This window comes from Pleurodeles waltl, chromosome 10, assembly GCF_031143425.1.
Source record: "Pleurodeles waltl isolate 20211129_DDA chromosome 10, aPleWal1.hap1.20221129, whole genome shotgun sequence".
NCBI lineage: Eukaryota > Metazoa > Chordata > Amphibia > Caudata > Salamandridae > Pleurodeles > Pleurodeles waltl.
Window position 1 is genome coordinate 52,070,077 of NC_090449.1, and position 9,915 is coordinate 52,079,991.

General features: G+C 40.5%; 1 long non-coding RNA gene across 1 annotated transcript in view; it reads right to left on the reverse strand.

Annotated features, from left to right (window-relative positions):
- Positions 1-1,927, reverse strand: part of LOC138260699 (uncharacterized) — a 49,236-nt gene extending 47,309 nt beyond the window's left edge. Inside the window, exon 1 of the long non-coding RNA XR_011198928.1 lies at positions 1,693-1,927. This is a non-coding gene — a long non-coding RNA (uncharacterized lncRNA). The remainder of the gene's footprint in view (positions 1-1,692) is intronic.
- Between the last annotated feature and the right edge of the window lie 7,988 nt (positions 1,928-9,915).

Here is a 9,915-nt window from a genome sequence, read left to right on the forward strand (position 1 = left end):
AGTTTGCAAGTTATTTAAACATGTCATGATGTATCTTTTGTGATAGAGATGTACAAAAAGTGAAATAAATACATATGAACATACTGAAACACAAATGGTAATATTTTTACAGTACCCTTCAATTTAATACAATACATTATAAAGAAAAATATTTTTTTTAGTTTTTAATTAATTACTAAAAACATATTTAAATACATTTTATAACTAATTGCATTTGATACCATACTGTGGGTTGATCAAAAGGGGCCACACTGCCTCTTTTGAAGTGACAGACAGCTGCAGGTTGTGCTACCTGAAGCAAAAGCTTCTCTTGCTGGAACCATTCCTGGAGAGTGTAACAAGCTACTGCAGGATGCAAGCCGATGACCTCCCTTTGTGATCCTCGATCCAAGTTGTTCACACACTGCAAGAGTTAAACCTCAACATGTATTTCTTGCCAAATGGTATTTATTGAAGTCTAGCTTAATGTACGGTCACTAGTTTTAAAAACCTTAGTTATTTCCCCTGCACCACAAACCCCTTTCTTCAGAGTTTAAAAAATCCCATACTGGTTCAGATTTAAATAATTTGTAATTCATTAGATTCAATGAGGATTTTATTCACTACTCTGTTTTCTTTGTGGAGGTGAATAGGGTTCAATTGGATGCTTAACTGAGTTTGTGAAAAAATACAATTTCAACAGTAAGGGATGCTCTAGGCCTGGGGCCAAAGGGAAGGTTTCCTGTTCTTCATGTGGCTATTCTGTTTAGGCAGGTGAGGACCATCCTATAGCTTCCTTTAACAGGACTACTTCTGAGGTAGATGCTATTTATTTTTTGGAAAAAAGTCTGAAATGCTGCTTTACCTCATGTGCAAGAAAAATCTGCTAAACGGCCTTCCCTGGGCAGCCAAGGGGCACACAATGCATCTGTAAAACAGCTTTGGGGCTCCCAGCTCTTTAAGTAAGCATGTAACATGCCTGTGGTTTTTGGACTGCTTTTATTGAATGAAGAGTATTGTCAGTGTTATATTGGTGTCAAAGCACTCTTAACAGATACGTTCTGTTCCAAGAGGCAGTCAAACTCAACCTCCAAACTGTGGATTTGACTAAAATACTCCGGGTCTGTCTGTGATCTGAAACTTTTGCTACCCAAAGAAACTGCTTTAGTATTGGTGTTGATCACAACTTGCACTTCGGAACACTATCAGAGGCCATAGCAAGTCATGACCTTCTTTGGAACAATGTACTTTCTTTTCAGGAGTGCAGAGGGGGGAGCTTTTATCTTGGGCCTTCCTAAAGGAAAATTAACCTTCACAACACCCTGCGTCTCTTAATTTAAAACCAGAGTTGTAAAGCGGGAGAAAAATATATTCTCATTTTCAATTGTGTTAGTCATCATTTTGGCTGCTTCCTGAGTTTCAGGCGCTGTTGCTGAAGGCATCTTTAGGGCCTCTTTCGCTCTTAAATCCCCTGAGATGTAGTTAGAATTAGCGATAATATATTGAGCATTGATAGATCGGGGGCAGATGGGACAAGGCGGGCTTAGCCGTGGCTATAAACACGAATCCCCGGAGTCTTACAATGCCTACGTCATAGCAGCGGCTTCAGTGCGCTCATAGTGCAGAAGGCGCTCATAGTGCAGAAGGCGCACATCGCAGCTCCGGTCTGCAGAACAGTGCATTAAGGTGTTTACTGGCCATGCCAGGGCTTACCGATTGATCTTCTGCTCAAATATAATGTGCCATCCTGAAAAAGGCAGGCGGCGCGGGTCCGCAGCAGTTCAATACTGCTTTTGCCACCTGCACGTTAGCAGGCTTTCCAGGACCCGGTACTCTGCTCCGGCCCACCTTCCACTTCGCTCCAGCACACGTCACACACAATTAAAAGCTCGGCGCCAGGCTGAGAACGGCAGATGGTGTGGGGACAGAGTTCAGCAACAGCGTCATCATCTTCGCCTCTCCCCAGCTAAGATCAGTTGGGAGAATCTGAACAGCTGGTTTGGGTGGGCAACGGCTATGTAAAAGGGACAAAGAACAATAGAAGAGAATAACTGGCTACAAAATAGAGATGTGGGGCTCGATCTTCTCACAGGGGTTCGGCGAACTACCGGTAGCTCGCAATCGACTGATTGGAGACCCCGGATGTAGGGTCTTAACATAAAACTCATGAGAATGTTAAATTAAATCAACTTATTATTTAAAATAGTTAAAAATTTAAATAAAAAATAAATAAATAAAGTTAAACATTATATATAAAATAATACATATTTATTATTTAATTTTCAAATATATTATTAACTTATTTGAATGTAAAAGTAATTTAAGTATGCAGTTTATGAAAAAATAATTACATTAAGTTTAATTGTACATCACTCATGAGGATTACTATGGACATTATATATTTGTTTAGTTACAAATTTATTTCAAATTTAAACTGCAGAAACATACTTTTAGTTTAATGTAAAAAAGTTACATTTTAAAATTAAAAATTAATTTAATAGTGCTTTAGCATTTTTTCACTCTATCTTTAAAGTAAAAATATAAAATAAATTTGCAATCATATTTAACTTAAGAATGCTTGGAATATTTATGTTAATAAAGTTTTTTTATTTTCTTTGTGCTTTACAATGTGGAGATTTCTACCCCACCTTTGGAATCGCCCTCTAGTAAAGTAGAATGAAAAATATATGAATGACTTTACCTCAATTGGTATAGTTTTTATCTTAAATATTTACGTTTTACATATTTACTTAGGGGTAATTTCACATTATTTCCTATGGGGTTTCAAGTCCTACTTCCATAATTTTCAATGTGAGGGTGTTGAAATACCATTGGTTGGCCATGTGTAAATCTGGACTACTTTTTTTAGGTCACTCTTGCTGAGTAAGTTTGTAAATATCGTTGGTGGAGATTTTTACTAATTTTGTGTCACAGAAGTAGCTCAAAATTATCGAAATTACTTAGGTTTCTCCGACACAAGTAACATTTCTCCCAGGCCTAATTGTTATGTGTATAGAATTCTGTACTGCAAACATTGGATTATTATGAGATGTACTGAAATAATAGGGGATTTTTGGGAAAACTAAAAAACATGTTGTGCACACACACCAGTGGCCCTGCTGTGACAAACCCTCCTAGCTTTATATGCCCCCAAACCAGCCTTTTCAAATCCATAAAATACAATATTCCACTGTAGCTCCATGAAGAGGCATTATAGTTGGTGAACATTCAAAAGGCAACATTAAAATCCATGGGCCAGATTTACAAGGCCCTATGCTTCTTTCTGCCACATTAGCGTCATTTTTTTTAATGCTAATGTAGCTCAACAAAGCAAAAACTGCAGCGCCATAATTACAATGTGGTGCAATGCATGCATTGTGACAGCTTGGCGACCCCTTGTGCCACATTATGCCTACGCCAGGCATAATGTATGCACGGGGGGTTCCGACATTAGGGGGCCCACAGAAATGGCGCAATGAAATCTACAAGATTACATTGTGCAATTTTTACATCATTTTCAACACCTGCTCAAGGGACCCACCCATTGAAATCAATTGCAATTTGAACCTCCTTGCACTTTGCTGTACTAGCATCAAGATTGTTGACGCTAGTGCAGCAAAATGCCACAATAGCATAAAAAATGTTGACACTATTGGCCTATGCGCTATGGTGGGCCATATTGTAGGTACCGCGCACACATGGAGTTCACAGATCCCAATAAACCAAAATCTTTATTTGCCAGCATGATTGTAATCAAGTTTATGTTGCTCAACTGAAGGTTCATCTGATGATATTAATTAAGAAAGGATCAGCTGAGAATAAAGAAGAAAAATCCAGTGTTTTGTGCTGTTTGCTATACTTCTTCCTTAGGACTTTAATTTAATATTCAAACCTAAAGAGTGAGAAGAAAAGCATTAAATAGAACTTCAAAAGAAAATATGTAATAACACACCAAACAGCACACACACACACACAAACACACACACACAGACATATATATCAGTAATGGAAAATGACCCTGGTTGTCATTATTGAAATAAACCAAGCAAAAACTTTCATCTGTTACATTATTTGTTCAACTCAATATCCTTTTATAAACCTTCTTGCAAGTATGATTCCAGTACATAAATTAATCTGGTACATTACGTAATGGCCATGTGTCTGAGGGAAGCAGTTAAAATGATTTCAACTTACCTAATTAAACTGAGTTATGAGACAGGCTCAAGTTATACTATTTCTTCTCAAATATTTTTTTCAATAGATTCAATAGTGCTGACATAAGGCATAATATGCTCCTTACAGTTATTTAAATTATCTGTTAATAAATATGAAATATGCAATGTCTTCAAATTTAGTATTTATTGTGGTTCATCTTATCTGTTTAATTGATAATCATATAATTGACTTCCATTTACTGTGCTTGATTTGCATAATCCTTGTTTACAGCAGTCCATATGTATCTAGATAAAAACTAGACAACATTTTAATCAAGCAGGCATAATTGGAGCAATTATAGTAATTATAGTAATTAAGCGTTCTTTTTGTGATGCAAATTACCAAAATTACACATTTACAAATGCTTAAGCCATTAAGAACTATTTGGGTAAAAAATCCTACAGACGGAGCACAAGAACAATGAACTAAGGGAAGGTGAGTGAGTACTGGGCACGGCTGTTCATGCCTGTAGCATTTAGTGCTATTTTTGCAGTGCAAAATACATCCTTGAGCCCCTTTTAGAAAATGATGCTAAATTCTGGATTATGCCTCTCACATAATGCATAATTACAAGTGATTTTGAGGTAATTATGAGTAAATATGGTAGAAAGAATGATGCCAGTTACACACACCCCTAGCAAAATCTGGTAATGTTTATTAGGTAGTAGGGCCGAAATAAAAATAATTGCTTAGTTTATATAAATTGAATTGCTACATATTAAACACATTACTGAAGGGAAATACATTCTCTCATTATTGTATAACCACACATTATGGGCCTTATTATGACTTTGGTGGACAGAAAAGCCCATTTGCTGAAGTCCCGACAGGTAGGTTGCTGCTTATGTGGACGACTCCCCCCCCGCCAGGCCCATTACGCGTTTCATGCTGGCCAGCGAGACACAGCCTACAGCATTGTCTCCGGCTCATAATAGAGCCGGCAGCAATGCTGTAGTGTGTAGGGTGCAAAGCAGAAAGTGAACATTGCAACAGGGCTGGATACGTGGGCCCCTGCACTGCCCATGCCAAGTGCATGGACTACGCAGGGGACCCCCTGGCACCCTGTCCACGCCAGCCTTTTCATGGCAGTGTTACCCCTCTGAAATTGCAGGCGGAGAAGGAGGTCATAATCCCCAGGGATTAGGACTGTCAGCACAGCCAGGCTGACGTGAAGTCGCAATCTGGCGGTGCTGGCAGTCCGATTGTGGCGCTACCGCTGCAGTCATAATATGGCGCTCAGACCACCGCATTAGTGGTGGTCAGACTGCCACCCCGACCCTGGAGGTCATTAGACCATCAGGGTCATAATGAGGCCCTAAGTGTCAAAAGATTAGAATAACTGTGATACAAGTCAGGCTGCAGCATTGGAGCTGCCTTTTAGAAGAGCCAAAAGGATTCTTGATGTGTCTGTCACAAGGCATTTGCCACAGTATAGCCTTGAAAACACAAGTACTTACACTGCTTTTATGAAATCTTCAGCTGGGATGGGGAACTTTATTCTCCACTGTAGTCATGTTGGGGATGTGCAGCTTTCGCTAAAAATTTAAAGTGGGTGTGAAGGTTCTGTTTTTTGTCCTAAATGAAACCCGAGTATTTTGGAGTTCCAGTAATGGTGGTTGTTTTGCAGACTGGTATATTTGTAGCATGAATACGCACTTGAACCAGCATGGTGCTGTGCAGAATGGATATCACTCATCAGCAGCAGACTAGACTACGGTAACGCCCTCTATGCCGGCACTACACTCAAACTCAAAGCAAACTCCAGAGAATCCAGAACACAGCCACACGCCTCGTCGTTGGCCTCCCCCGCCACGAACGAACCTCACCACACCTCAAATCCCTTCACTGGCTCCCCATAGACAAGAGAATCACATTCAAGATCCTCATCCACGCACACAAATCCCTCCACAGCACCGGCCTGACCTACCTCAACAACAGAGTGAACTTCCACACTCCCACCCGCAACCTCCGATCAGCCGACCTCGCCCTAGCCACAGTCCCCCGAATCCAACACACCACCACAGGAGGCAGGTCCTTCTCCTACCTTGCCCCCAAAACCTGGAACACCCTCCCCACCAACCTCCGCAAAACCAAAGACCTCCTGCTCTTCAGAAAGAACCTCAAGACTTGGTTGTTCCAACAGTGACCCTCCTTGACCCCCTTTATTCCCCCAAGCGCCTTGAGACCCTCACGGGGGAGTAGCGCGCTCTATACATTTTTTTGATTGATTGATTGATTGATTGATATCAGTAGGAACTTGATTTACTGTGTCTTCACTTTCAGATAATTCAGAGTTATGCGAAAACCATTTGTGTCCTCAGAGGAGGATCTGCTCAAATATAGCTGCATGTTATGAGTTTATAGATAGAAAAAGAAACAGATTTGATCTGAAGAGGGACACAGGGTTCCATGTATAACTACTGGCTGTCCGAGAAATGAGGGAGCCATGGAGGACCCTTTCCTTTAGAGGAATGGAGCACTAGAGGGAGTTTGCAGATTAAACTTGTTCGGAGAGGTTTGGGGGATAGAATTCAAACCATTTCATACCTCTGCCCCTGATCTCCATTTGACCTGCCAAGATTTTAGCAAAGAAGCATGGCTGGCCACCTCAAATGCCACTGAGAGTTTGGCCTTTTCTAAAATGCCCAATGGATCATATAATATGTCACCCTTTGGTCTTTTTTGCTGCAGTCTGAATAGTGATTATTGAATGGGTTGTTGTCTCCTAGTAGCTTGTTAGATGTGTTTCAAAATTGTGACACAAGTTTTGGAACTTCAGCCTTGAAGGGTAGGTTTAAAACATGGCAAAGTTATACAGGTCTTCAGTACCCTCGTCTGTTTTTTTAGATGAGGGATAACATGAACAATTTTAAGTAATTTAAAGAATATTCACTGCATAAATCTGTTCGGGATAAAAACAAGACTTCTATTTGCTAGAATAGGATTAGCAGAGTGGATGGAATTCCTTCTTTCCACACTTTGTTTCTTTCTTCTCTCTATTCTCATTTGCTTTATATTGTAGTCTTACAGATTGTTCACTGATGTTTTACATTTGTCATTTTCTGCCTTCTTCACCTTTGTCATTATTTGAACTTTTCTTTTAATTCTTAGCACTTGTTGGAGTTGTGATCCTTTTGTCTTTGATGCCATCGCAAAGATTTTACATCATTCAAAGCTTGTCATTAAAAACTTTACAGAAGATGAAGGAAATACACTAGAATTATAAGGAATGTAATGACTTAATCAGGAAAATGTTACTTCTATTTCTATGTTTTAATATATTTCTTTCCACTGAACAGATCAGCTATGCTGCTGCACTCCCCATTCTCAGTGACAAAGTACAGTTTCCAACTTTCCTACGGACAGTGACAAGCCTTTCATTCCAGCCCGATGCACTGGTGCAATTACTGCTTCACTTTGGATGGACATGGATTGGAATCCTAGCCTCCAATAATGACCTTGCTCTCGAGGGCTGCCAATTACTTCAGGAGGAGGCCACCATTCATGGGATTTGCATTGAATTCTTTGAGATTCTCCCCTCACAAATCAGCAAGGCTTCTCTAGACCATGTTGTTGGCATTGTGAAATCATCCACTGCTAAAGTGATTGTCTGTTGGACCCTGGTAATGCAAATCCTTATAATTCTAAAGGAGATATCACTCCAGAGGATCTCTGGAAAAATATGGATTGGAGTTCTGACTTGGGTTCCTTCTGTAGTGTTTTCAGAAAGAGACTTATGGGAAACATTGAATGGCACACTGGGGTTTACTGTTTATAGTGGGGACATCCCTGGTTTTAAAGAGTTTCTGTATAACAAACAACCATTGAAGGATATCGAGGACATTTTTTTAAAAAGAGCCTGGGAGACGCTTTTCAGATGCAAATGGGCAACTTCGGTTAATGGGGCAAAAGCAGGGAACATGACAGATGATAAAAGACTCTGCACTGGGATGGAAAATATGCAATCTCTTGATGCCTCAGTTTTCGAAGTGAATGATTTCAGGTTCCCCTATGGTGCATACCTCGCCATTTATGCCTTAGCCCAGTCACTGCATGATCTGATTCATTGCAAACTGCAAGAAGGTCCTTTTGTGAACAGGTCTTGTGCAGATCCTAAGGATTTTAAGCAATGGCAGGTGCGTGCAGCAATGTACTGTGTAGATGTGGTTTTGCTTTTGCCTAGGTAAAGCGCCCTATTACACAAACTTGTAAGCACATTACTCAGACTAATTTTTCTTTATGCCAGTATTTATATAAGAGTAAGGTATGCCCACCTCTTGACACAGGGATGCTTCTACCTTACTGAACCACAGCTTACCTACTAATGGTAAGGTTTTCCACTAATGAATGCAACCAGAAACAGCTAACCACCTTTTATTAACTAACAAATACCAAACAAATGATCCATTAGCCCTTAACCTTAAGGACTGGAATGAAAAACTGAGAGCACCAAAAGGCAGAGACTATATAATTAAGATCAAACGAGCAATATGACACGCCCATTATCCTTCCCACAGGGGTGGCTGGTGTTCAAGGGCTAAGGTGCTGCGCCCCTAGCCTTTTCTGGCTTCTCTAGTGAAGCATATATTTAGGTACATGATGAAAGTAAAACCTTTTCTGCACAACATTTTCAGAATGAATGTTGTGCACTTTCAAAAGCCCCACTGCGCCTCCGTGAGTATGTGGCTGAAAGCTGCACAGTAGGGCTGACAGGGCTTGCCCACGCAAAGCCCTTATGTTTTCTCAGAACACAGTGACGTCCCTGGCTTATCTTCTCCTCCACCCCGAGTCCCAGCCAGGAGCGTTTTTCTGTTCAGCCCAGGGTTCTAAAAACTTCATGCCACTCTGATATTATTACTCCACCCTTTCCTATATGCTCAAATGGTGGGGTGTGATCAGAAGGCATTACTGACCATGCCCCACTCTATGTCGCAATGGTTAAGGGTCAGTTGAGAAGCATGTTACCAGAGGTCACATTTTATTAAGAGAATGTAGCATTGCGAAAAATAAATCCCCTTTTCCTGCATTACAAGGAGTCTGTGACAGAGAAATGGAAAAAATACAACAAAATACTTCTTCCAGGGCTTTCTGGGAGACAGGAGTGTGACCTGAAGACCTCAAGTCATAAATATGCCAAAGAAAACCCTGCACATAAGTAAGTTGGAGCTCTATCTTTTTTACAGACAATAAGAAAAAAATCTGTTCTCTCAGCTCTCCCCTCCCTTCCCTTCACTGCCTCTGTAGGTGATTTCCACTCTCAAAAGCAGTAATGGTTCCAGTAATTTATCATGGCTAGTTATGCTCGTTTTATTTCTTCTGCAGACTAATGACATAATATGTCATATTAAACATCTGCACCTAAATAGAAGTGTAGCTTTTATCACTGAAACTGCTGGATACTGGATGGGTGAAGCATGTGTGTTTGTTTGAATAAGTGTTTGCAGGGCTTGACTGAGTGGCTGATAAAATGTGGGTGTCTGTGTATAAGAGTTGTGTGAATGGCAGTGGATGACAATGTGGATGAGTGAATTGGTAGGCGACCAAAGACAGTGAGTGAGTAGGTGAATGGAAATAAGTGAGTAGTGAGGCTCACTCACAAGGTGCAATTACGTCTTGTATTTGTGCCCCACCACTGCTTTCAGTCACCAGCCACCACTGCCTTCCCACCTTTAAGCACTTCTACGTTGGCCTTTACAGTGCCCATAGGACTGCTGCAATAGC